Below are 27,969 nucleotides of genomic sequence, written 5' to 3'. Positions count from 1 at the left end.
TCTTTCAACAGTTGTTAAGTACGTAACTACGTGCCAGAGAATGTTGCAGACATTAACAAAGTCTTGCCACAGAACTTTTGTTCTTGTGAAGTTAGACAAAGGGATAAGTAACCAGTAAATGTATAATGTATCATAAGTGTTATATCAATTCTTTTTTTCCCATTATGATGTGAAAAATGATTAGGTTAAACTAAGCAACATCTTGTGGTTTTCTCCCTTCTTCCCATTCTCCTTTTTGATACCTGCCACAGTTGCTCAGTGCAATGGAGGCTGACCAAACTGAGTGTTGGGAAGGTCATAGATAGCAAACAGTCTTTTTTCTTTTTTTTAACTTCTCACTAGGCTGGATTGTGAAGGATATTTGAAAAGTATTTTAAAGTCTACCAGATCCTCCATGTGAGTGACCATGCAGCAAAAGAGCGAGGGTCCTCTCAGTGCTTGAGGTAACATAGTGATTAAGGTAAGTAGGGGAAGAGAGGCTGACTTTGCCTTGATTCTTGTCAGGGAGGCTCTTAGAAATGCCATTTCCAGAGTATAAATGACAGGCCAGCACTTTCAAAGCCTGCAACTTACTCTATAATATATTCTTCTTAAAACGATTCATGTAGATTATATGCTTATCCAGTCTGATCACTCCTGCAGAAGATCAGAATAACTGAAATATGGGTGATATAAGCTCCTGCTTTTATAAATGTTTTGTTGAAACACAGTTGTGTTCATTCATTATTATCGATAGCAGCTTTTATGCTATAGCAGAGTTGAGTAGTTGGAATAGAAACCATATGGACCATAGAGCTTGAAATATTACTATCTGGCCCTTCACAGAAAGTTTGCCAATTCTTGGCATAGGTTAAATAAATGTACTATGTCCACAAATCCTCCTCTCCCCATTTTCCTTTCAATGGGACTTGCATTTACAGTTGATCCTAGAATGTATGGAATCTCATAGTAATCACCTTGCTTCTGAATTTCTTCCCACTCAAATTAAGCTCACCAAGAAAGCATATTCAGAAAGTGGGCTACATATACAGAAGGAACTATGTTTTATATGCTTCATTGTAGTTAACTCATTTATTCTCTATGTATGGTTCCCCCATTTTTTCCTTCTATTCAGGGATAACTTTTAAAATTGAGCCATTCATGAGTATCCAAAAAGTTACAACTTATGTTTTCTAATTTAAGACTTTATCCTTATTTTAGTAAACTTCCCATCTCTGGCTTTTTTTGTATATTTCTGCAGATGTCTAATAAACCCCCTTACAAGATTAATTTTCTGCAGTTCTCTATTGGGGAAATACATGACATTTAGCTTTTTAATAATTTGATGCCATTCATTGAGCACCTACTGTGTGCTTTATGTACCCTGTCTCATTGAATTCTTATAGAAAACTGAAAGAGTTAGTTTTGTGTTGAGTTATTACTACCACCATCTCAACAATGAGTCTTAGAAAGCTTAAGTAACTTTACCTAGGTCACATTGTAATCAGTGGCAGAACTGGGACTTAAGAGCATTTTCTTTCTCTCTCTCTCTTTTTTTTTTTTTTAAGAGATAGTGTCTCACTATGTTGCCCAGGTTTGTCTTGAACTCCTGGGCTCAAGCAATTCTCCTGTCTCCACCTCCCAAAGTGTTAGGATTATAGGCAAGAGCCCTCATGCCCACCCCTTGCATTTTTTTTTTTTTTTGAGACGGAGTTTCGCTCTTGTTACCCAGGCTGGAGTGCAATGGCGCGATCTCAGCTCACTGCAACCTCTGCCTCCTGGGTTCAGGCAATTCTCCTGCCTCAGCCTCCAGAGTAGTTGGGATTACAGGCATGAGCCACCATGCCCAGCTATATTTTGTATTTTTAGTAGAGACGGGGTTTCACCATGTTGACCAGGATGGTCTCAATCTCTTGACCTCGTGATCCACCCGCCTCGGCCTCCCAAAGTGCTGGGATTACAGGCTTGAGCCAACGCGCCTGGCCTAATTTTGTATTTTTAGTAGAGACGGGGTTTTACTATGTTGGCCAGACGGGTCTTGAACTCCTGACCTTGTGATTTGCCTGCTTCTGCCTCCCAAAGTGCTGGGATTACAGGCATGAGCCACTGCGCCTGGCCCTATTATCTAAATGTTAATTTTAAATATTAATTTTAGTGTACTTCTTTGATTATTTTCTTTAGAGAAATTTCTGGTTACAGAATCAAGCTTATTAGCATTCACTGTACATTGGCATCATTAAAACTAGCTAGACTCAAGAAGCAGATATTGAATGGGTACCCCTTCTTTACTTTCCCCTGATTCACTCTATTCTGGTCTTCACAGCTAAGTGAGTATGTACTCTGAATGGTTGTTTTATTGTATACATCTTTCTGTTTGAAAGTCTTTGTGTGTGTATACTGTAGAGCAGGAGTCAGCATACTATGGCCCTTGGACAAAATCCAACCTGCTACCTGTTTTTGTAAACCAGTGGCCTATCGTTTGGTCAGTTATCTTTTATGCTCTGAAATGTCTTTGTTTTTTTATCTGCTCTCAATACCTCTATGCCCTTTGTATATAAGGGTAACCATGTTGTTCTTTCCTGCAAAATAATAATACCTTTCCTTCCACTCAGAATAGCTGCCTAATACATACAATGAATAAGGGTCACGTAGACTCAAGAGTAGAGATGGAGGTTGAATGTGGTAGCTTGTGCCTGTAATCCCAACACTTTGGGAGGCTGAGGTGGGAGGATTGCTTGAGCACAGGTGTTTGAGATCAATCTGGGCAACATAGCAAGATCTCATCTTTGCTGAAAAATAAAAGTTAACTGGGTATGGTGATGCATGGTTGTAGTACCATGTAGTGCCAGCTACTTGGGAGGCTGAAGCAGGAGGATCACTGGAGCCCAGGAGTTTATGGTTGCAGTAGCTATGGTCGTGATGCCGCACTCCAGGCTGAATGACAGATCAAGACTCTCTCAAAAACAAACAAAACAAACAAAAAAAACAAAGTATGTGTGACTTTACACATACTTTTTGTTGTTACTGCTTCATCACTGGTTCTCATCACTCAGTGTTCTTTCCCTTACACCAGATCATAAGACAGTATTCTGACTTGACAACTTAGGTCAGTTTATTAGAAATAGTCTTTAATTAATTTGGTAAATTACCAAGAATGAACATTCATTCTGCTAGGTCTAAGTTTTGCCAGCTGTTTCATTAAGGGACACTCTATGGCGTGGGTTGGCAAACTTTTTCTGCACAGGGTTAGGTAGTCTCTCTATTCAACTCTGCTGATGTGCTGATGTAGCATGAAAGCATCCATAGACAATATGGAAACAAATGAGCATGATTGTGTTCTGATAAAACTTGATTTACAAAAATGGGTAGCAGGTTGGATTTGGTCCAGGGGCCATAGTATGCTAACTCCTGCTCTACAGTATACATACACAAAGACCTTCAAACAGAAAGATGTATACAATAAAACAACCATTCAGAGTGATTTGATTTGCAGTGTGTACAATATAATAAAAATAATACAGCTGTATTTGAGTCAGCACTGAAAAGTCTCCTCTGAACTGTGTCTTACCTGCATGAATTGCAGAATATTCATATGAATACTATGAATATTCTTCATGGGCCATGTTATTACCATCCCTTAGATGAATCTCTTCATTGTCATGGGTCTTTCTTTGCATGGTTTAGAAGTGATGTTGTCTTTATATTATGTTATTTGTTCTTAACCTTACATTATCAGCTCTGGTGTGATTACCTTTTTCACCAACATGTCTTCTACCCTACTTAGGCTTATAAGTGAATTTAATACAGAGTTTACTTTGGATATAATCATTGTCTTAACAGGTAAGGTAGTGGGACTGTGCTATGTCAAACACTAAATTTGGCTTTCAGGATGAGGAAGTATTAATTCTTCCACTGATATCTCAAAAGATGATCTGGACAAAGGAACAGGTATCTCAGACAGGTAAGGGATTGTTGAATATAAAAGTAAATATTCTTCTTTGACCTTTTTGTTGTATTTGTTTGTTTAATAGCTTGCCTAATAATGAGCCAACCTTGTATTTTTTTTTTGAGACGAAGTTTTTTTTTTTTTTTGAGATGGAGTCTCGCTCTGTCGCCTAGGCTGGAGTGCGGTGGCGCGATCTCGGCTCACTGCAACCTCTGCCTCCCGGGTTCAACCATTTTTCCTGCCTCAGCCTCCCAAGTGGCTGGGATTACAGGTGCGCATCACCATGCCCAGCTAATTTTTCATATTTTTTTTTTAGTAGGCATGGGGTTTCACCATGCTGGCCAGGTTGGTCTCTAACTCCTGACCTCATGATCCACCCGCCTGGGCCTCCCAAAGTGCTGGGATTACACGCATGAGCCACTGCACCTGGCCAGATTCATACTTTTCAAGAATTTTGAATTATGTTTGCTAAATTTGATATTTTAAATTTCATTTTCTTTTTTTATTTCTTTTTTTTTCATTATCCCCTTCTCCAAGTTAGAATAAATTTTATTTTCTATTTGATTTATTATTTTTTTTTCTTTTCTTTTTTTTATACAATGAGGGTCTTACTCTGTTGTCCATGCTGGAGTGTGGTGGTGCTATCATGGCTCGCTGCAGCCTTGGCCTCCCAGGCTCAAGGGATCCTCCTACATCTCATCCTCCTGAGTAGCTGGAACTATAGCTACACACCACCACACCCGGATAATTTTTGTGTTTTTTGTAGAGATGGGGTTTCTGCATGTCACCCAGGCTTTTCTCAAACTCCTGGGCTCAAGCTATCCGCCCGCCTTACCCTTCCAAAGTGTTGGAATTACAGGCGTGAGCCACCAAGCCCAGCCTTTTTCTGTGTTTGAAAGTAAGTTGTTTTGCAGGGGATGGCAGTCTTTTTCAATCATTGATGTTATGGTCACTAATGAAATCTTTTGTTGCCTATCATTTTAAACTGAATTAAACTCAAATATATCCCATGCCATTAAACATACTTTAATAACATCTTGTAAAAATTGGCACATAATAAACCATTGCATGAATGTAAAAATTTAACTTGTATCTGATATTTGGAATCTTGTTTTAATTACTGCTCTTTTAATTGTTTGTAAATAATGCTACAGTGAATATCTCTGTAGATAAATTTTTGTTCATATGTGTGTTTATTTTCTGAGGCTGGAAAAAATATGTAGTCCTAGTAGTGTATAAGAATGCCTATATATTTTTTTAACTTTTTCTCCAGTATACTATATTAATGTTTTAAAAGATTTTGCCAATTGTGAAGGTAAATTTGATATTTTAATTTGTATTTCTTTGATTCCTAACAAGATAGAACAGATAAAAATCTTGGGTCTTATTTTTGAATTTATTTTTCACACTTTTAGTTTATCATATGTTGCAGATATTTCCCCCAGTTTGGCCTATAAATTATTAATTTGTATGTAGCTCAAATATCTTTTTCTTTACCCACTTGTGTTTTATAATAGGAAGATAAATATATTTTCTTATAGTTTATAATTCCTTTATACTTTTTGTTTATTCAATTAATATAAATCTTTCCCACTGGGAACTTCTTTAGTGTGTGGTATGTAACTAATTTTTCTAAATGTCCAGCACATTCAGGGCTTGGGGGGTTGTAGAAAGGGTACTTGTGGAGCTCTCAACAGCAGGACGCTGAATCTTTTCTCCAGTGCTCTGCTTTGAACATTACTTAAATATTCTCTGAGCCTGTTTCAGTTTTCCTGCCATTGGCTTATGCTCTCTTCTATGATGGGAGTTGGCAAACTTTTTCTGTAAAAGGCCTGATGGTAAATATTTTAGGTTTTGTATATGGTTTCTGCTCTTGTAGCATGAAAGCAGTCATGGACAATACATAAATGAATGAGCATGGCTGTGTTCCAAGAAAACTATTTAAGAGAAAGGTAGTGGGCTGGATTTGATTTGTTGGCTGTAGTTTGCCAATATGGGCTTTATGATACTGTTCTCTTATGACTTCTGCTTACATAGTTTCTGCTTAGTCATAGTGAGCTTCCTTATATTTATGTCTTTGATTTTCCCGTGTAACTTCTTAGAGTACCTTTTTCACCTCTGGTTTTGCTACTGATTACCTGTTTCCATATTTCACAATTTTAAGTTTCCAAGAGCACAGGCAGTAGCTAAATTAGATCCTTTTTATGTCACCACTATCATGTACTTTGCTTGGCTGTCTCCCCTGTTGCTTTAATGTAACCTATTCCAAATAGCTACATTCCTTTTGAGGGTCTCTTCTTTGGATTCCAGATTTCATTGGAAGAAATGGGCTCATCTGGATCATTTTAAAGAAGTTTATGGAGTTCAACTCTAGTGTGGTAACATTAATGTGATTAAGATCTTCTCTTTTTCTTGTGCGCGTCATCTTGTTCCTACTACGGATTGGTTTCCTCATACTCTGTCTCCCTCTAACCTCCTGGCTACTGAATACTTACATTTTTTTCTCATTAATAACGAGCTTTTGCAACTGCTATAGGTATGACTTTCCTTTTACATCATCTTTCTCTCTACAGACTGTTGGCTTTAGTTCTTGCTGCTCTCCATGCTGCCAAGTTGTCAATGAGAGTCTGATTCCCGGTGGGTTGTTAGGTTTCCTGAGACCTTAGAGATAGTAGTTGCTATTTGGCAGGTCTCGGACATTTCCCCCTATTGATTACTATGTGCACATGTATCTCTTACCCTATTTATAATACAATTTTGCTTTAGCCTAACACAATCCAGCTACTATAAGTGTATCCAGAATCAAGCTCTAAAACTAGAATGCAACCCAGTCATGTAGCATCCAGAAGTACCTGACCATCTTTTGGAACTTGACAGTCTCATAGTTAACTCTGCAACCTTACTCTCCTTATATCCTGAGGCTACTTTATATGCCTGTTAGATTGTATCAGATCCACTTTCTGATTCTACATTCTGATCTACAAATACGTTTTGTTTGTTCTTGCTTATAGGCATTATTGGTTCTCATCACTCAGTATTCTTTCCCTTACACCAGATGATAATATAGTATTTTTTTTTTTTTTTTTTTTTGAGACAGGGTCTTGCTCTGTTACCCAGGCTGGAGTGCTGTGGTACGATCTTGGCTTACTGCAACCTTCGCCTCCTGGCTCGAGCAATTATCTCACCTCAGCCTCCTGAGAAGCTGGGACTATAGGTGTGCGCTACTACACCCAGCTCATTTTTGTATTTTTTGTAGAGGTGGAGTTTTGCTATGTTGCCCAAGCTGGTCTCAAACTTCTGAGCTCAAAGCGATCTGCCTGCCTCAGCCTCCCAAAGTGCTGGGATTATAGGCATGAGCCACCATGCCATGCCCATAATATAGTATTCTGACTTGACAATTTAGCTCAGTTTATTAGGAATGTCTTTAATTAAATAGGTAAATTACTAGGAATGTAGTAAATTACATTACTGCCATGAACTCCCTTCCTGCTACATACTCACTTCCTCATTTCTATTCTTTATCCTATCGCTGATGGATAGTTTCTACTTCTTTATTTTTTTTTTAACTAACAGAAGCGAGTCTTGCTATGTTGCCCAGGCTATTACTGAACTTCTGGCCCCAAGTGATCTTTCTGCCTTGACTTCCCAAAGTGCTGGGATTACAGGCATGAACCACCATGCCTGACCAGTTTCTGCTTATTTATAGCTTCTGACTCCTGTGCCTACTCCTCACAAGCTGATATATTTAAATCTTTCATGCTTCTTATGTAGCTGTAGTATGTTCTTTTACCATGTATCCATTCCCTTCAGTTGCTGAGTTTCTATTCTTCTGTTTTTCCCAATTGCAAATTGAATCTAATTTTCTCATCTTATCCTTGTTTGGGGAGGGCTTTCATGTCACAAGTCATAGGCTATTTATTGACCAGCTTGTGGATGTATGCCCTTGGGTCTGAGCCATACTTGCTCTTGGTCCGACTAACTTTGGATTTGGAGGAGGGATAGTTGGTCATAAGAATGCTTTCTTAGCAGGCATGTTTGCCTGGCAATGAAAGTTTTTCTTTAGAAAGATTTTGGGCGTGGGTAACACTATGACACATTCATTCTATTTGATTTAGCTCCCCGAAGCTGCTTGATCACAGCATCTATGAAGTGTCTTAAAAACTCACTTTCTCCTGGGTAAAAGCTCTAAAAGTTCCATGATCTCACAAGCTGGTTTGCACATCTTCAAGACAAATAGGATTCTCTTCAGGTTCGTCGCCAGTTTCCTAAACTGCATTCCTCCCAGCGGGGCTGTTCTGCTTCTTGCTATTGGTTAGGCACTTGTGATTGCTAGAAACAAATTCTCTTTTGATCTCACATAATGACAGGTTATTTGCAGGCTACCTGTGGGGGAATAATGGTGACTTGGATCACATGTAGTTTCACATACAGGTGATCTGGATGTGTATAGGTTGTATGCATTTACTAGAGCATTTTATATAAAAGACTTGAATATCTGTGGGGGATTCTGGAACCAATCCTGCTGTGGTTACCAAGGGGGACCTTAATATGATTATGCCTGTTAGGGATGGGAACTGGATTCAGAGAAGCTTAGGAAACTCAGCAGCCAGAGTTTGTACATCTTTCTGTTAGCGTTGCGCCATCTATGTAACTTGCTACTTTGTCTCTGCTTATCTTTTGTGTCTTATAATTTCTGCTTTTAAGTATTGGCTCACCCATCCACTTTATTTTTTTTCTTTTTTTTTTTTTTGAGATGGAGTCTTGCTCTGTCACCCAGGCTGGAGTGCAGTGGTGAGATCTCAGCTCACTGTGGCCTCCTGGGTTCAAGTGATTCTCCTGCTCAGCCTACCGAGTAGCTGGGATTACAGGCATCTGCCACCATGCCTAGCTAATTTTTGTATTTTTAGTAGAGACGGGGTTTCACCAAGTTGGCCAGGCTGATCTCCATCTCCTGACATCAGTCGACCCGCTCAGCCTCCCAAAGTGCTGGGATTACAGGCATGAGCCACTGTGCTTGGTCCTCCATCTCAGATTTTTAGCATATTTATACATTCTGCTTACTCATGGCTTCATCTTCCTCATAAGTTTTGCTTGCTTATGATCCTCTTGATTTCACCTCTGCATTGTGTTAGCTTGCTGTGTATCCTTTCAGCTTCAGTTTCCTTTGCTAACTGTGATGACTTTTGATAGCTCAATTCCAGTTCCTGAAAAGACAAATTTACTAGGCCTGTTGTATCCCAGTTTAGTTAGATATTTATATACTAGCAGCAATAGTTTGTGGATCTTCAGTTTTGTGTCCTGTCATTAATATGATGATTACCATTACCCTGTTTTGCTGCTTTTACTTTGCTTGTTTCTTGTAGCTTAAATGTATCCATTAACAACTGACTGTTCCACTTCTCTCTCCTTTGTTTCAAGGACTGCAATTGCGAATGCCTGTAGGATCCAGATGCCGTAAATGTATAAGATGGTTCTGGTGTTTTCTTCTTTTCTTGAAACATTGACTTTTGTGTGTGAGAGAGGTGATCTTTTGTTCAATCATCTTTGATAGAGACATTAGAAGAGCAATTTCTTTAAAATATAAACAAGAGTGCAAATGGGATTGTAAAGGGCAACTGACGCTTCTAGGAGGATAGTAGGGAGTATTTGACATGTTTAATTGGGACATATTTCCTTCAAAGGGGAAGACTTTAGTACTTGACTCCTGCTGATTGTTGCCCAGTGGAAATGTCTGCTTAAGATTACCAGCTGTCTACAAAAAGCCTGATTCGCTTCAGGCTTTTTTATTAAATCTAGAGATGATTTAAAGTATATGAGAGGATGTATATAGGTTGTATGCAATTACTAGAGCATTTTATTTAAAGGTCTTGAATATCTGTGGGGGATCCTGGAATCAATCGGGTTGAGGTGGGCAGCTTCAAATGTTTTAAAATGTTTCAGGCAGACAGAATATGTTTATAAATGCTTTTATGATTTATGATAAATCATAAAACGATTTTATGATCTCATAGCTTCTATTTCTTCATAGTTTTGGCTTATCCTGGTATGAAACATGGGTATGTACCATTACCTCTTCAACTCAGCCAGGGGCTTGGCAGTTTCCCTTGCACAGTGTTTAAAACTGGGCCACAGTTTTGAATGCAATTGTGTATATTAAAATGAAGTATATTAGGAAAGAATAGATTTACATAGAATACAGATAAGGAAATAAGAAAATATCAACCTTCATCTGGCAAAGAAAATACTAGCCTTCATCTGGCAAAGGGCATCATCAGGCATCACCAGGAGGTGTTCTGTATCCACAGGTTCCATATCTTTGGGTTCTACCACCGCAGATAAAAAATATTGGGGAAAAAAGTGCAATAATACAAATTTATAAAAATACAGTATAACTGTATGGTGTTTATATTGTATTAGTTATTATAAATAACCTAGAGATTTAAAGGGATGGGAAGATATATATAGGTTTTATGTAAATATACCATTTTATATAAGGGATGTGCATATCCATGGATTTTAGAATCTGTAGGGATTCCTGGAACCAATCTTTCATGGATACCGAGGGATGACTATTGTTTTGTGAAATTTTTGTCCCAGCTATATATTTGTATGTATGTATGTATGTATCTTTGGTCCAGTATAATTGTATAATATTTCTTACTATGGCTTAAACAACTTTATAAGACATTTTGAGCAACCTGATATCCTCTGGACCAGATTGTTCCTGTAGACAGTTCTTTTTTGCGTACACAGTATTTCTCTAAAATCAAGTGAATGTTTAAAAATTGAAAAGATTTTAGATAAAAATCTGGATTTTTATTTTCTCCTGAAATATCAGAAGATGGGGTCTAAATTCACATTGAGGCCAAGCAGTGGTAGGCTCATTTTAAAGAAGGGCCTTCTTCTCTCTGGTTTACCATATTGTATACTAACTAGCTTGGTCTTACTTTTGTATATTACCTGAGTAGCCACTTAAGGCATTTTGAACAGGTGACTTACATTCCTTTGTCTTTTTCAAATCAGCTGTGGCAGGCCCAAACCTTGCCTTTGGTGGGCTTAAGTAAGATCTGGTTTCCAGTACAAAGGCAAAGGCAGATGAGGATTATTAGTATTCCATTTTGCCCTATGGATGATATTCTCAGTGCTTTCTACTGGAAACTCACAACCAGTTCTGAATGTGCCACATATGTGATTTGCCCTTGCTGTCCAACCCTGTTCTTACTGCCATTTAAAAGTAACCAGGCCAGGTGTGGTGGCTCATACCTATTATCTTAGCACTTCAAGAGGTCAAGGTGGGTGGATCACTTGAGCCGAGGAGTTTGAGACCAGCCTGGGCAACATAGCAAGACCTCATCTGTACTAAAAATTTTAAAACGCATTAGCTGGGCATGGTGGCTGGTGTCTGTAGTCCCAGGCTGAAGTAGGAGTATAGCTTGAGCTCGGGAGGTGGAGGTTGCAGTGAGCCATGATAGCACCACTGCACTGAAGCCTGAGCAACAGAGTGAGAGCCTGTCTCCAGAAAAACAAAAAATTATGTTTGGAGTTTGTTTCCAAGCAATAGAAACTTGCTTAGGCTAAGTCAAGTAAGAGGAAGAGGTTGTGAAGCTATACATATGACAGTTTGGCAATCTGGTATTTCACAGGAATCTAACTGGAGAATTTGGGTGGCCAATCACCTCAGCGTAGTAAGGGATTCAAGGAAGCTTTTGAGAACCTCATCAGCTTTCTACCTTCCCTGAACAAGTGTGTCTTATTTGTAACTGAACTTGTCAGTTTAACAGTATGTAGTAACTGGTATTAGACTCAGTTTTTCAACTAGATTTGTAATTTGGCACAGTAATGAAACCTTAAGCCAATGCACCTATTCTGGTTTTTTTGTTTGTTTTGAGACGGAGTCTAGCTCCATTGCCCAGCCTGGAGTGCAGTGGCATAATCTTGGCTCATTGCAACCTCTACCTCCTGGGTTCAAGCGATTTTTTTTTTTTTTTTTTTTTTTTTTGCCTCAGCTTCCTGAGTAGCTGGGATTACAGGTGCTCATTTCCACTCCTGGCTAATTTTTGTATTTTTAGTAAAGATGAGATTTCACCATGTTGGCCAGGCTGGTATTGAACTCTTGACCTCAGGTGATCCGCCTGCCTCACCCTCACAAAGTGCCGGTATATTTCAGTTTTTTGCTTTGAGGGACTGGCTGCTACATTGTAGAATATCTTATATCCCTGACTGCTTTCCACTAAGTGTCAGTGGTGACCTGAATCTAGTCATTATGGCAACTGAACATATCCCTACTAATGTTCACAGCACTTCCTATGAAATGCACCATCTGGTAAGAGTCATTATTCCAAAGCTCTACTGTTGACAGTGGTTCCATTTTTTAAAAGACCTCATCTGTACTAAAAATTTTAAACATTATTTTCTATGGCTATGTATTGAGTAAGCATTTTGTGCAATTCTGTTTTTCTTAGAAGAGGCTGAGGGTGTGTTGGCAGACACCGTGACTGCTGTGACAGGTGTATTTTATTATGTGGCAGCCAGATATTTCTTAATATTTATATATTAAATATTTACTTTTTTTTTTTAAACGTACTCTTGCTCTGTTCTCAAGGCTGGAGTGCAGTGGCGTGATCGTGGCTCACTACAACCTCTGCTTCCTGGGTTCAAGCGATTCTCTCGCCTCAGCCTCCCAAGTAGCTACGATAACAGACACCTGCCATCATGCCTGGCTAATTTTTGTATTTTTATAGAGATGGGGTTTCCCCATATTGGCTAGGCTGGTCTTGAACTTCTGACCTCAGGTGATCCGCTGCCTTGGCCTCCCAAAGTGCTGGGATTACAGGTGTGAGCCACCACACCTGGCTATTTACATAATATTTTTAACCTAGAGCCCCTTAACATACTATAATTTTCACGTATAGAATCCCTAATGTATTCACCTCTGCCACTCTAGATAGTAACACAAATTGCTGTCTAGTTCTTGTGTCCCAGAATGATGGTATCTGGTAGCCTGAAGCATGAGCCAAATTAATAGAAACAGAAAGTAGTTGCCAGGGGGTGCCAGAGTGGTTGCCAGGAGCCTGGGGGAGGGGGAAAGGGGCATTGTTTAATGAGTATAGAGTTTCAGTTTTGAAAGATGAAAAAGTTCTGGAGATTGGTTGCACAAAAATGTGAATATACTTAATACTACTGAACTGTATATACTTAAGTAGTTAAGATGGTACGAAAAATAGAGCAACAGTATTTCACTAAGCAGGCAGTTTACACAGAGTATCACCAGGGACATCAGAATATCCTTAAGCATATTAAAACACAGCATCTTCAGAGAAAAATAAGGCAAAGGACCATCTTTGATGCAGCCTCCCAATTCTGTATATCAGAGTTCATCCAGCATACTGGCCCAACAGCCAGATCTGGCCAACCACTTATTTTTATACAGTCTGTGAGCAAAAATAATTGTTTACATTTTTTAATTGTTGAAAAAATCAGAATCATACCTAATAACGTGAAAATTATAAGAAATTAAAGTGTCAGTGTCCATAAATAAAATTTTTTTGGAACAGTCACACTCATTCTTTTTTTTGTTTGTTTTTTGAGATGGAGTTTCGCTCTTGTTGCCAGGATGGAGTGCAGCGGTGTGATCTCAACTCACCACAACCTCCACCTCCCGAATTCCAGTGATTCTCCTGTCTCAGCCTCCCAAGTAGCTGGGATCACAGGCATGCACCACCACATCTGACTAATTTTGTATTTTTAGTAGAGACCAGGGTTTCTTCATGTTGGTCAGGCTGGTCTTGAACTCCTGACCTCAGGTGACCCACCTGCCTCAGCCTCCCAAAGTGCTGGGATTACAGGCGTGAGCCACTGCGCCGGCCTCACACTCACTCTTATGGGTGTTTGTGTGTGGCTGCTTATTTATTATGCTCCAGTAGCAGAGCGGAGTAATTGGGACAGAGACCATGTGGCCTACAAATCCTAAAATATTTTCTGCCTGGCCATTTACAAAACATTTAAAGTTGGTCTGTTACAAAAATTGCCAGGTCCCTCACAGCATCATCTTTGATAGCTTTAAATGCCTAATTTGCAGCATTGTCATGGTCTAATAGGGACTATTATCATTCTATTCTCTTATGTTTGATGGGGATTCTTATTTCCTTACTCCCTACTGTGACACTTTACTTCCAGAAAACTCATTCTTGGTGAACTTCAGTTGTGGCTGAAATCCCTTTAGCAATTTCTGTAGGCTCTTGTATTGTTAAGAAATGAACATCTCTTGGGCCAATTGCTTGGGCCAGCCAAGCAATTGGGACCACCCAAGGCTGGCCTTGTTCAGCCTCTAAGATCGACAGAGATCTCACAAGAATTCAAGTAAGGAGAATTCTGTATTTGAGTAGAGTTAATTTAAAAATTAAAGAAAAATTTTAATTCAGTTTCCCAAGTTTGGAAGTTTTATTTCAAGACAGATCTGGGAATGTCAGCAGCAAGGATTTGTGTCTTCCATCCTAGTATAACCACCTTTAACATTTAATTTCTCTGTGTGTCTATTCAGTGCCTTCCTTATTGTTGACTCAGCCTTTACTAAGTTTGCATTCTGCTTCCCCATAAATTTTCAACTATTCATAATTAAATGTTGCTTGTTGCCCCAGTGTATGACATAGTGCCCAAGGGGATTTATTTCATGTTTTCCAACTTTTTTGCATTTCACAAATTCTATTTATTTTGCATTTCACAGACTTTATTCCTTAGTGTAAGAATTTCAGTGGCTTAACTCTGCCTTGCTTGGGTAGTTACTTTCTGAGTTTTGTGATGATACATAGTAGTACCTGGGAAGTGTCCCCCACATCTAGTACTTTCTGCTTTGGACTACAAGGCAGATCATATTCTAAAAATCATTGCTGTCTAGGACTGCTTCCCAGAACTATGTTCTCCGGAACTGTGGGTGGGACAGTTTACGTTCGAAGGGAATGTGAGTATGGCCACCACTTGGTTCAGATGTGTTCCTATTACATTTCTACATCTTGGACACTAAGCCCATATGCCCCTCATCTTATATATACATTTCTAAAGATGCTTCTGTTTATACTCTTCCAACTCTTACTGAAGCAGCAACATTAGGAACGAAGTTTCAGCCAGATGCTATAGTCGGAAGTAATGTCATGAGACCATTTTAGAAATTTACCTGCCAATTTCATTCACAAGCCCAGGAGGCGGAGGCAGGATTATTGCTGAGCCTAGGAGGTAAAGATTGCAATGAGCTATGATCGCTTCGCTGCACTCTAACTTGGGTGACAGAGCAAGATCCTGTCTCAAAACAAAACAAAACAAAAGAGATCCTTAGAAACAATTTAGATAACGCATAAAGAAATATAATCAAGATAAACTATAATCTTGTCACTCAACTGAAAATTCTATGAAACTTTTGGTGTATAGATTTTTACTGATTTTTATTTTTTTGAGACAGAGTCTCGATATGTCACCCAGGCTGGAGTGTAGGGGCGCAGTCTCGGCTCACTGCAACCCCTGCCTCTCAGGTTCAAGCTATTCTCATGCCTCAGCCTCCCGAGTAGCTGGGATTACAGGCATGTGCCACCATACCCAGCTGATTTTTGTATTTTGCAATAGAGATGAGGTTTCGTCATGTTGGCCAGGCTGGTCTCAAACTCCTAGCCTCAAGTGATCTACCTGTCTTGGCCTCCCAAAGTGCTGGTGGCCCAGGCATGAGCCACCGTGCCTGGCCTTTGTGTTGACTTTTAAATACCAGATTTCTTTGATATTATTGAGCTTATATTTTTTCTAATGATGCCACCTATTTTGATTTTCTGCTTAATCAAGCAATTTTATGATTCTAATTTGGCTGTAGGAAAAGAATGTACTCTTTATGTGGAAACAAGTATTCTGGTTACATTGATGGGTTTGTTTCTTTTAGTAAATTAATAAAAGGACACATTGAAGATTATTTACTTTCTTATATGTCAGATATAATGAATGTCCTTATAATTTATCTTTTTACAGTTGACTGTTTCCTTACCAAATGTAATTTTAGTCATAGAAGGTGCAGCGAATACTCTCAGGACTCTGAAACATAGTTTGTACCCATGGAAAAGAGCCTAACAAAAATATTGATAGCTTGTATATGTTCCAAGTGAAAACTCTCTGTCCAATGTTAGAAGGTGCTACCATGTATAACCCTATTGCAAATAGAGTGAGGACAGCAGTTCCCACAAGTGTGGTGTGGTAGGTAATTTCCATCTAAAATTTTACTTGCCAAGATAAGAATTCCCCTTTGGGGGTCTATGAAGTTCCTTGGTTTTATTTTCCCAAACAAAGAAACCTCTGGGTTATGGGCACCTTGTTCACTTTCGTTACCTGGCAGAATTTGCAAGATAATTGCCCAGAACTAGCATGTTGATTCACATTTTTACATTACCCATCCCTTTTTTAATTTTTCTAAGCTACAGAATATCACTTGATTCACAAGAATAAGCAGGATTAGTCGAAAATGTAGGCAAAAAGCATAAAAACAATTAATGAGACTAGGATTTAATGACAAATGTATGATAAGCTTTGGAGCAAAATTTTTCACTCTAGTCCTCATTTTTAGTAAAAACTAATTATGAATGAACTTATACTTGGCCTTATTATTTGCATAAAGTGTAGCATAGGCCTTTTGGATTGGCTTCGATGAAACTCTGTTCCACAAGGAATTTCAGATAAGACTTTTAAAGCCTAGCCGAGCCATGGGTTTGTATCCTCTAATACATGTGAATTGGGTGATCCTCTCCTCTTGAGGTCCCAAGGTAAACTCGGAGCTTCCAGGCCTGTTAGAAAGTGACATTTTATTTTTTTTTTAACCAACCACAGGTTAGGAACCCTGTGTGGGGACTGTGGAGACAAGGTATGAGGCCAGTTCTCCCCAAGGGGCTTTTATTGGCTTTGCATGTGAAGCTTGATTCCTTAAAGGGAAACACACCTTTTCAGTCAAAGCCTTGATAAAATAACCATAACCAGTTTTCCTAATTGTGTTCTGTTGACAAAGAAAAATGGAGTCTTACTGCACTGATGCAAACAACTATATTGCCATAAGTTAAGAGTATTCACAGATAGTTTCCAAATTCTAGAGGAACCAGGCAGAGAAAAATAAACATGCTCCAAATTTTGTTCACAGGGGAATATCTTTCTCAATTATTAAAAGCCATAAATAGTTTAAAATAACTTTCCTTGATTCTAAAAATTAAAACAAGGATCAGCAATATTCCAAGCAAAAGTTAAAAAGGTTGCTTTACTTTTCTGAGTGTGGTCCACTTACTTAACTTTTGTCTTGTTTGATCTTTGTCAACATGTCAGTTCTTTCTGAGTCCCATATGTTCTTTATTTCAACGTCATAATCTTTAAAGCTATTAAAAACCTATGTTTGAGAATACCTGTTAAAGTCCTTAATATAGCTTGATTATAAACTGTCTTTTGAGAAGGAACAAAGCAAGGCAACAATTATCTGTGAATGATAAGTTTCCAGGATAGCTAATGGTTAAAAATATGGCTGACAAAGAAGTTTATTTATCTTCATGGTTTATAATAACTTTACCCTTAATTAAGATTGATAGCATATACTTAGACATTAGAATTTTAGAAATCCCATACAATTTTGGAACATATATTAGTATTATTGGCCAAAATATAACTTAAGATTGGACATCATTTTGGCAATTTCATGTGATTAAAAATGTCAAATGATCCTGTTTACCTCTTTCCTGAATGTTTTACATTCCCTCTGAACCATCCCAAAAGCCAGGCATCGGGAAGGACAATTTCTAGATGGCCATAAATTATTCTGCCAAAATGATGACTCAAAAGGCAAAAACATTTCATAAGCCTTTACTATGACATGAAAATTTTGTTCCAAGCAAAATTTTACCCTTGTATTAGTTTATTAATGTTAACCCCAATTCATTTACATGAAACCTTATAGATTATTCCATCTAATCCTAACCAATTTGACCGTGAGGTGAAATCTTTACAAATCTTTTATAACCCTTTTACTAAAGGGCAGATTAGTGCCTTTAGACCTCCTTGCTATGCTTTTATTTTAATGTTTAATTTATGAAAAGACCATGTAGATGCTATGGGAGAAGATGGTGTAGTTCTTCAACCATGCATTTCATTGCAAGGCAACCCAAAGCCAATTGACTTATTTTATAATCAGTGCATCCCTAATGGGAGTCTCATCTCCCAGTGGTGGGTGTGGATGTTTCCTTATCTTCCAGGTGGCCAACAGCATGCTTCTCTGATTTATAACTACTATTAGCCATCCCTTACAGTGTATTTTCTACCTAGTTATTACACACTAAAGCTCTCTCATAATGCAAAGTAATTTCTGATACCCCCAAAACTCAAAACTGTCAGAAAACAATGCAAAACAGAACAGAGCCTTTGATTTTGAGAGGGATCTATCTCCTTTTAATTGCCAGGGTTTCATAAGGAAAACAGAGGTTTTTTCCCCAAAACAGTGTTGGTTGCACCTCCTCTGGTTTTCCTCAGGAGTCCCATACTACCAGAAGTTATTTTAGGGCCTTTTATGCATGCATTAAGAGTGGTAAGACAAAAAAGTGGAGAAATATAGTTCAGTCAACTGAGAAGAAAAGAGGCTTTTTCCAGAAAAAACAAGATTTGAGAAGAGAAAAACATAAAGGCCTTTTTTTCTTCTGAGACAGAGTTTGGCTCTTGTTACCCAGGCTGGAGTGCAATGGTGCGATCTCGGCTCACCGCAACCTCCGCCTCCTGGGTTCAGGCAATTCTCAGTCCTCAACCTCCCGAGTAGCTGGGACTACAGGTGCACACCACCATGCCCAGCTAATTTTTTGTATTTTTAGTAGAGATGGGGTTTCACCATGTTGATCAGGATGGTCTCGATCTCTTGACCTCGTGATCCACCCGCCTCGGCCTCCCAAAGTGCTGGGATTACAGGCGTGAGCCACCGCAGCACCAGGCCTTTTAAATATACCTATAACTTGAATATCTACTTTTAATTAAGTACTCTGTAAGAAAATCCTTTTAAATCCCTTGTTGCTTGACTTTAGCCACACCAAGAAGTTAAGATTTTTGGCTTTTAAACCTTACAGAAATTTTCCTTACAGGTGAAGCCAGAGCCTAAATTAGGTTATGACTTAACAAGAAGTGTACAAGGTATTTTTAAAAGGAGTGATAGGCAGCTTTTGAAACTGTCATTGCAAAACTGTCACTGAGACAATGAAAGAGATCCGACCCAAGCAGCTCCATTTTGTTTCTAGCCCCAAGCTGTTCTTGCCCATTGCTGGGCATAGGCAGAACCAACTTTGGGAGGAGCCTGGTTTATAGTCTATAGTCTCAAACAAAGATGATATACTTCCCAAGATATACTTCCCTCTTGCCTGGGAACCAGACCAAGAAACTAGCCCCAGGATTAGAAACCCAGCCCAGGAGCCATGTAGCCGGAGGCTACAAGATTTTAACCCTCCCTAAACTGCTCTCAGGATCAGTGCTTAAGATATATTTTGTAACCCTGCCCTTGATGGATCAGCTGGCACCACCCAGATTGACAAACTGGCTTATATGATTTAGTACAAGAAGACAGCCACCACTGTAAAATGGCAGAGACAAAGTATTGCCGTGGGGTTACAGATTATGTTCCCAAAGACATGAAACAAGATGGAGGCCTGTAGCCAAGTTTGCCACCAAACACTTTGCTGGGCTGGCTTGAACAGCAGGCTACTGGGGTCCTGGGCCTGCATCCTAACCCACAATACCCTTTCTTTGACAGAACCATACAGAAAGACATGCAAAGCATACAAGATTGTCTACAGCTTAAGACCAAGCTTACAAATCCTTTTTCATTAATTATACATTTACAGAGAACATAAACAGTGATCCTTATTATCCCTTTTACTGGTTTGCAGAGGGAGAGAGAAGCCAAAATCCCAACTGGTAAGAAATGTTTACCGTTTTGCTGGCATATCAGGCTTCTGTGTTTCCTTTCCCCTAGCTCAACTCTACACCAACCATTTTAAGATTTGAAAGATTAACTTTTCCCAGGTTAGAACATTAGAAAAGAGATAGAAGCCATTTTGAACCACAAAAGAAGGAAAAACGCCATAGAAAGGAGTTTCAATCGGGTTGTTAAGAGATACTGGCTCTGCAGTGAGGGTTTGACTTAGCAGCAACATAACATCCCTCCATATGAGGTCAAATACTTGAGTTACATTTTGGAAAGCTTCTATATACCTATCAGGGTTGTCAGAAAACCAGCCTCAGTTTCCCTTTACTTGCCTAAGGTCCTTGAAGGGGCTCCAAATAAGGGGACCCTCATGATTTCCTTGAAAGTTAATAATTTTGGGGAACTCTTTTCCCTGGGCCTGCCCAATATGGTTGCTAAAAGAGCTGGGTTGATCTTACAATACATTAAGGGTCAGTAAAAAGGTCATACCCTTGTGCAAAAGAAAATAAGCTACTTTTTCTTCCAAGTTTCAAGGTCAGAGGAGTCCCAGTGCTTCAACATGCCCTCCAGGGGAAGCCCATTAGAGTCTTGGCTCCCAGAGTTTTATTGTAGTTTGGTCCTGTAGGCATTTTCTGCTTTGCATGTACCAAAATTCCAGATGCCCGGAAGGAAAGCAGGTATTCAACATGACTTACTTTTATTTGCACAAACAATCTAGTAAAACGTCAACCTTGGCAACAGGTCTTCCTAAGGATACTAGTCTCAGGCCTGTGCACATAAGTTGAATGTGTAAAATAGATAAATATTGGACCCTTCTGTAACTGATCACATGCAAACTGCTTAATGGCAGAAGTGGGCCGATTTAATAAGAATGAGTTTAAATACATGATTCTTGTTATATTTGGGGCATGCTAAAAAATACTGGGAGTCCTTTAGGTTATGTTAAAGAGCATAACAGGATTTAAACAAAATCTTTACTATATTGGCTGTTTTTGTTTGCTTCCTCTTGCTCTCATACTATGCATATAGTTAAATGAAAGAACTGTGTTAATTTAAAAATTTGGGTGTCATTCCTTCCCCACAGTTTATTTGGAAATTGGCGTTCAAGAAGTGCATGGGAATATTAAATTTTTATTGTGTGGTTTCACATCAGTGTAATTAGAATACAGGAAGTTTGTTTAAAATAATAGTTATCTTCATTTGACAAGATTTAAAAACACAGATTGGCTGTGGTATCTGGGCATAATTTGATACAGGTAATAGCATTTTCCTCCATATTGAAAATTGAGGTAAGTTTTGTAACCTCTTTGATGCATTCTCCTAGTAGAGTTAAAAATGTTGAAGTGTAGCCACCAAAATGTTCATGTTGGTTATCCTTTTTTCTTAATGAAAATGTACTACTTTGCTGGAAAAAAGTTAATAATTTTATTAGTTGGTAGGTAAATAATGAGTGATAGATACTGTTATGACACCAATTGACACCTACTGGGTATCCTGCAATTCATTTCAATTCTGACACTAACTACCAGGCACACAAAATGTTCACCCACCAGGAAGCTCCTTGAGCTTCGAGTGTCCAGAGTTTTATTGGCCATGTGATTAACTTCCTTCTTGAGCTCCTCTTTGCTTTCTGAACATCTGGGGGTGTGGCTGAAACTTCCAACCCTCTAATCATATGTTTGGTCTTTCTGTCATGGCCAGGCCATCCTTTGAAACTATGTGAAGCCCTACCTTGAGTCACCCCTAAGTGTAAACTCAGGTATAGTCCAAAGGGGCTCTTTACGAATAACAAAGACACTCCCATCAATCAGGAAATTCCAAGCCTCTCTGAAGCTCTGTACTAGGAACAGGTGACAAAGACTAGATTTATTCTTCCTTAAATGACAGTTACATTTTTGTATTTTGCCTCTGGTTTTAGTAAGGTTTTTGTTGTGAAGAACACAAATGCCAGATCAAATGAAGGGGCTATAAATTGCAAGGCTACAAGGGATTGTGAACAATAAGGGAGATAGAGGTTTTACTGGAAACCCACCAAAGGAACTATGGTATATAGCTATGCCTCTAAGTAAAGGGAACTAGAAAGCTATTAGGAAATCTAGGCATCTGGAGAAACTATGTTTTTGTATGTGCATCCATGTTTGCTGCATTTTTTGCTTTGTTGTCATCTTGCCTCAGGTTGTTTTGCTCTCTTGTTTGACTTTCTATGCCCTTCTCTACCCTAGAGCATCCACTTACTCAGAGTTTCTGCTTCTACATGAATGTTTAGAACTTAAGTTCTAGTTTATATGTGGCTATGCATATTGAAAACTTGGGTTCCCTTTTTGGAGACAGGGTTGTACAGGCTGTTGCACAGGCTGCATTGTGGTGGTGTGATCATAGCTCATTGCAACCTTGAACTCCTGGGTTCAAGTGATCTTCCTGCCTAAGCCTCCCACCACCCCCTGCTAATTTTTTTGTTGTTAGAAAATAGGGTCTGACTATGTTGCCCAGATTGGTCTTGACCTATGGGCCTCAAGTGATCCTCCCACCTCAGCTTCCCAAAGCACTGTGATTACAGCCATGAGCTTGAGTTCTTATTGACATTCAGCCTGATGGGCTCTTTCCTAGCTATGCTAGTCAGCTGGGCTGAGGAGTCAAGGGAAGACAGGCTTATTACTATGGAAAGCACTTCGAAAACATTAAAATATTTCTCTTTAAAGAGTGCTTATCAAAGCTCAAAGCTGAACTGAAAAAAGAAAAAAAAATTGGAAAGAGTACTTAAAATATTAAGGATACTAAGTATGTCAATCATTTTCTTCTTTCTTTATTTTTTTTTTTTGAGATGGAGTTTCACTCTTGTTACCCAGGCTGGAGTGCAATGGCAGCGATCTCAGCTCACTGCAACCTCCACCTCCTGGGTTCAGGCAATTCTCCTGCCTCAGCCTCATGAGTAGCTGGGATTACAGGCACGGGCCACCTTGCCCTGCTAATTTTTTGTATTTTTAGTAGAGACAGGGAGGGTTTCACCATGTTGACCAGGATGGTCTCGATTACTTGACCTCGCCGTCAACCCGCCTCGGCCTCCCAAAGTGCTGGGATTACAGGTGTGAGCCACCACGCCCGGCTCCTTTTCTTATTTCTAATATCAAAAGAATTCCTAAAACAAAAGATTGATAAATGTCATGACATACAATTTAATTGGGTTTAATATATTTAATAAATATTTGACTTCTGATTTATTTTCATAAAGGAATTATGAACTATTAGACCAAATCAGTATATTTGTGTATATTTTTGTATATTCTTCCAAAGTCTTTTAATTCTTAATCTGATATTTAAGTGAAAAGGGTTTATTCTTCTCTGTCCTAATTACTTAAGTATGTATTCCATTTGTCAATGAAACCATCCTTTGCTCACTAAATTGTAAACACATCTTTATCTTTCTGTCTTCAAACATCAGAGCCATAAAATAAGATTCATAAATGCATCTACATAAAAAATGAAATATTTTTAATATATTAATATTTTTAAACACAAAATATTTTGTGTGAAAATGCTCTAAATGAAGTCAAAAGAGAAATGAGAAACTGGAAACTATTTGCATCAAAAGACCGTAGTTAAAAATGAGCAATGGTTATGAACAGATAATTCCCAGGAAAACCAAGGGCACTTTAACATATAAAAGATTGCTTAATTCATTTATAGGAGAAACATGAAAAACTACAGAAAGTTAATATTTGAGAACTTTGTTGGCAGGACTGTGGGAAAACTGACACTTACAGAATGCTGGAATGCAAAATAATATAATACTTATGAAGGACACTTTGGAGATACTTATCAAAGTTATAGTTGCCCTGGGGAATCTCCCCTGGGTTCTGGTGGGTGGCGGCTGTGGGGCTGTAGTTAGCCTGTCCTGGCCCTGTGGCTTGTTGGGCTTGAGGCAGCATTTGCATATGTTCCAGGGTGGCTTTTCCCCATGTCCTCACTCAGTTTCTGGAAAGGAGGAGGGAACTCAGCAGCTGTCACAGTACCTTTGCTTAAGGCAAAGCCAGAGATCTGGAGTTTCAAAAGAGCTGGGAACAGAGGTTTGAGCCAACCCACCCACTCCTCCTTTTGAGCCCCAAGGCAGGTGGTTTCCTGCTGCTAGCTGAGTAGAGGCGGCCTTCCTCAGGGTAAGGGAGAAAAAAAATTACAGTCACCTTTATTTCATCTAGCGATTCCTCTTCTAAGAATTATCCTACATATCTGAAAAAGTGAAACAAGTTGCATATGTAACATTGAAGAATATTTTGTAATAGAAAAAGGTTGGAAACGATCTGGGGGTCATCAATAAGGGTCTGGATAAACTGGTAGATTCTCATAATGGAATACTAGAATGCTGTAGAAATGAATGAAGCGGCAGTCTATGCAGTAATATAAAATTTCAAGGCAATATTAAGTGAAAAAAGGTGAATAAAGATAATACATACAATGAGTTTTCTTCTGTGGAAGAAAATGGTCGAAACATACATGTTTACTTATATTTTTTAAACACATAGCACTGAGATATAATAGCAGTTACCTGTAGGTGCTAGGAGAATGGGGCAGGTATATCCAGAGTGAGAACAAAAATTTTCTATATATAATGTTTGGAAGATCCAGGTGATTTGTTTTTCCTTTTTTGGTACATGTAGTAAAATATATATAGCATAAAATTTACCATTTTAATAATTTTTAAGTTGCAATACAGCGGCATTTTTTTTTCTTTCTCTCACTCTCTCTCTCTCTTTTTTTTTCTTTTTTTTTAAGGCAATCTCACTCTGTTGCCCAGGCTGGAGTGCAGTGGCGAGATCAGGACTCACTGCAACCCCGACCTCCTGGGCTCAATCAATCCTTTCACCTCAGCCTCCTGAGTAGCACGTGCCACCATACCTGGCTTTTTTTTGAGACAGGGTTTCCTTTTGTCACCCAGGTTGGAGTGCAGTGGCATAATCTTGGCTGACTGCAACCTCTACCTCCTGGCCTCAAGTGACTGCAATCCTTCTACCTCAGCCTCCTGAGTAGCTGGGACTACAAGCACAGGCCACCATACTCCACTAATTTTTAAATTTTTTGTAGAGATGAGATTATAAGTTGTTTAAATAAAAACAGTAATATGTGCAAATGGTAAGTAGTACAAAATTCAATTTGTACTAAATTTGTTCTAGTTAAAAGTCTTTCTGCTTTTAGATTTCCAGTGCTTAATCTTCCTTCCTCCTTACCAGATACAAGCAACCTTCCAGAGATGGTCTCTGCATATGAAAGACAGTGGTCTTATTATGAAGTTGTCATATTGAAGGAACAATAGCTTGATAAAAGCTGAAAAATAAATCTGTAGACGAATTTTTAATAGTGATATGTAAGCAGGTAACCTAAATAAAAATTTGGCAACAAGAATCCAGGAGCAAATTCATGATCGATACACAATTGGGAAAATGGTATTCATACCAACCATGCAAAAATGTTTCAATTTTAGAAAATCTTTGAATATAGCTTTTAGTAGGTCAGAGGAAATGAATATCACATGAGTAGCTTCTTTTTAGTACTTTTATGATTTAGTTTTTTTAAGTTATTGATCAATTTGGATTTCACTTTGACGCTGGTAGCCATATAATGATCTCACATTTTATTTTAAATGACTAGCTATTGTCTCAATACTATTTATTGAAAAAATCTACATTTTGCTCACTTTTTTTTTTTTTAAAGAGACGGGGTCTTGCCATATTGCCCAGGCTAGATTTGTACTCCTGGGCTCAAGCGATCCTTCCAACTCAGCCTCCTAAGTACCTGAGATTGCAGGCATATATACCCCTGTGCCTGGCTTGCTCATTCAGTTGAAGTTCTGTATATCAAATACTAAATTCTCACCTATTTGAGTCCATTTCTAGACTCACTTGTTGGTGGTATCATTGACTGTCTTCCTGTGATAGCATAGAATTATTTTGATTGTGGAAATACTATAAATGTTGCTATTTATTGTGTCTACTTGCTGCTTGTCTGCATTTAGACTCATTTATGTGATGCTGTTCCATATACTCTAAATTTCTTCGTTCTGTTTTAACAATGTTTGAGTCAATGACTTTTCATGACTCTTGTCTTCCCTACTTCAGCAATTTATTAGTCTCCATCTTGAATGTTTTTATTAATCTATTTTGTGTTAATTCTACCCAGGTTTTTTATTTTCCTTGCTACTATTACACATATATATATTTCTGCCAGATGTCACATGGTATAAATTCCTATATGGACTTTGTAACAGAAAATTTACTTACTAAAGTTAATATAGGATGCTTTTTAATAAGTGAATGTAATATAGTAAGAGTAGCAGAGCTATATTAGAAACATTTCTGATAATTCATGATCTGTACTTTGTTGCATGCCCATTGCTGCATACTGCTTGTGTTTTTGGTTGAGTCATAAGTAATTTTTATGGGGGTATGTCAGGACTGTAATATTCATAGAGAGTTGTCTGCCTTGCCATGGTCTTTGCATGGCTTTAACAGGATCTCTTTTCATACACAATTCAATTTTATGTTTTTAGTAGCATCAATTTTATTGTTTAACATGTGACTCTGGACTATGCATCAGAATACTTGGCTGTTAGGGTGAAATGAAAGTACATGGCTATCATATTTTAAGTAGCATAATTTAACATTTCTTTATCAATAAGACTTTAGATTGTCCCTTCACAAAAAATGGTGCAGTGAAAACTTATCCTTGTATTTTTTTACATGTAGTTCTGTGATTTCTATATGATGGCATCCTTGAAAAAGTTGGTAAAAGTATGAATAGTTCTGACTTATTAAAGTTCTTCTCAAATTGCTCTTTCAAAAATATTTTGGTTTATACTGCAGTGTTAACCATTTTATAGTTGCTTAAGTAATTTTCTTCAAGTACACAAGGCTATGTAACTTGTATTTTACCACTATACCACAAAACAGGTTTTCCAAAATTGTCCTTGTGCACCAGGGATTTTACAAGGATGTTATAAACTTAGATCAGTTTGATTTACTGAATTTGTAGTAAGTATAATTTTTAGTACTTAGAAAATTCAAAATGTGTGTTAATCTGTTTATAAAGTAAATTTTTATGAGGATGGACGTAATCCTGTTTTTTTTTTTTTAAATAAATGTTTTGTTTCAGACGTTTTTTATTTACAAAAAAGTTACATAGTACAGAGTTCCCATATGTTCCACACCCAGTTTCTCCTATTGTTAACATCTTGTATTAGTCTAGTACATTTGTCTTGTATACTACATTTGTCTCCTTCTCCTTTATAGCCCTTGGTAACCTCTAATCTACTTTCAGTCTCTAAATTTGCCTGCTCCAAATATTTTATATAAGTGGAACCATACAATATTTGTCCTTTTGCGTCTGGCATATTTCACTTAGCCACAATGTCTTCAAGGTTCATACATGTTATAGCGTATGTCAGAATTTTATTCTTTTTTCTAGCCAAATAATATTTCATTGTATGTATATGCCACATTTTGTTTGTCCATTCATTTTGTTTGTGTACCATGTTTTGTTTATATACCACATCTATTAGTATGTATTTGTTTAGATACACAATTTGCTTATAATACCACATTTTGCATTTCTGCTGTCTAATGGATTATTCTGCTCTGGAACATTCATGTGATGCTTTTGTTAATTGCTTACACATTTTATTAAGCTAATGAGCTTGGTCACGGTAACATAAAATCAAGAATTGTCTAACTTTTGCAATAAAAATCTTGAAGTTGACTCTGAAGTATTAAGATACAACTTCAGTTTACTGGAATTATGAGGCAGCCGTAACGATATTATCATAGGCTATCCAAAAATTAACACAAATATTTTCTATTCTAGATATGATATATTGACATCATTGTTCATTCTTTTCCTCCTTGGTTAAAGTGAAACAGTTACATTAAAATAGTTTTATGTGGCTGGACGCGGTGGCTCACACCTGTAATCCCAGCACTTTGGGAGGCCGAGGTGGGTGGATCACGAGGTCAAGAGATCGAGACCATCCTGGTCAACATGGTGAAACCCTGTCTCTACTAAAAATGCAAAAATTAGCTGAGTGTGGTAGCGCACGCCTGTA

The 27,969-nt window shown here is 38.2% G+C and overlaps 4 pseudogenes across 4 annotated transcripts in view; all 4 read left to right on the top strand.

Moving 5' to 3' along the window:
- Nucleotides 1–27,969, top strand: part of LOC100403415 (ATP-dependent RNA helicase DDX18 pseudogene) — a 365,505-nt pseudogene that overhangs the window by 13,762 nt on the left and 323,774 nt on the right. Inside the window, exon 3 of the transcript XR_013531807.1 lies at nt 343–3,940. The product of XR_013531807.1 is annotated as an ATP-dependent RNA helicase DDX18 pseudogene (transcript). The remainder of the gene's footprint in view (nt 1–342; nt 3,941–27,969) is intronic.
- LOC144581236 (biogenesis of lysosome-related organelles complex 1 subunit 5 pseudogene) overlaps nt 1–27,969 on the top strand; it is a 340,887-nt pseudogene that overhangs the window by 13,762 nt on the left and 299,156 nt on the right. Inside the window, exon 3 of the transcript XR_013531812.1 lies at nt 343–3,940. The product of XR_013531812.1 is annotated as a biogenesis of lysosome-related organelles complex 1 subunit 5 pseudogene (transcript). The remainder of the gene's footprint in view (nt 1–342; nt 3,941–27,969) is intronic.
- The window catches only part of LOC100409123 (spindlin interactor and repressor of chromatin-binding protein-like), a 339,975-nt pseudogene that overhangs the window by 12,850 nt on the left and 299,156 nt on the right, over nt 1–27,969 (top strand). Inside the window, exon 3 of the transcript XR_008478946.2 lies at nt 343–3,940. The product of XR_008478946.2 is annotated as a spindlin interactor and repressor of chromatin-binding protein-like (transcript). The remainder of the gene's footprint in view (nt 1–342; nt 3,941–27,969) is intronic.
- Nucleotides 1–27,969, top strand: part of LOC100411275 (E3 ubiquitin-protein ligase makorin-1-like) — a 145,428-nt pseudogene that overhangs the window by 12,850 nt on the left and 104,609 nt on the right. The window contains exon 3 of the transcript XR_616475.5: nt 343–27,969. This exon is cut by the window's right edge and continues 84,226 nt beyond it. The product of XR_616475.5 is annotated as an E3 ubiquitin-protein ligase makorin-1-like (transcript). The remainder of the gene's footprint in view (nt 1–342) is intronic.

The sequence above is a fragment of the Callithrix jacchus genome, chromosome X, assembly GCF_049354715.1.
Source record: "Callithrix jacchus isolate 240 chromosome X, calJac240_pri, whole genome shotgun sequence".
NCBI lineage: Eukaryota > Metazoa > Chordata > Mammalia > Primates > Cebidae > Callithrix > Callithrix jacchus.
Note: the sequence above shows the minus strand (reverse complement) of the source record. Positions and strands in the feature narration are given on the sequence as shown.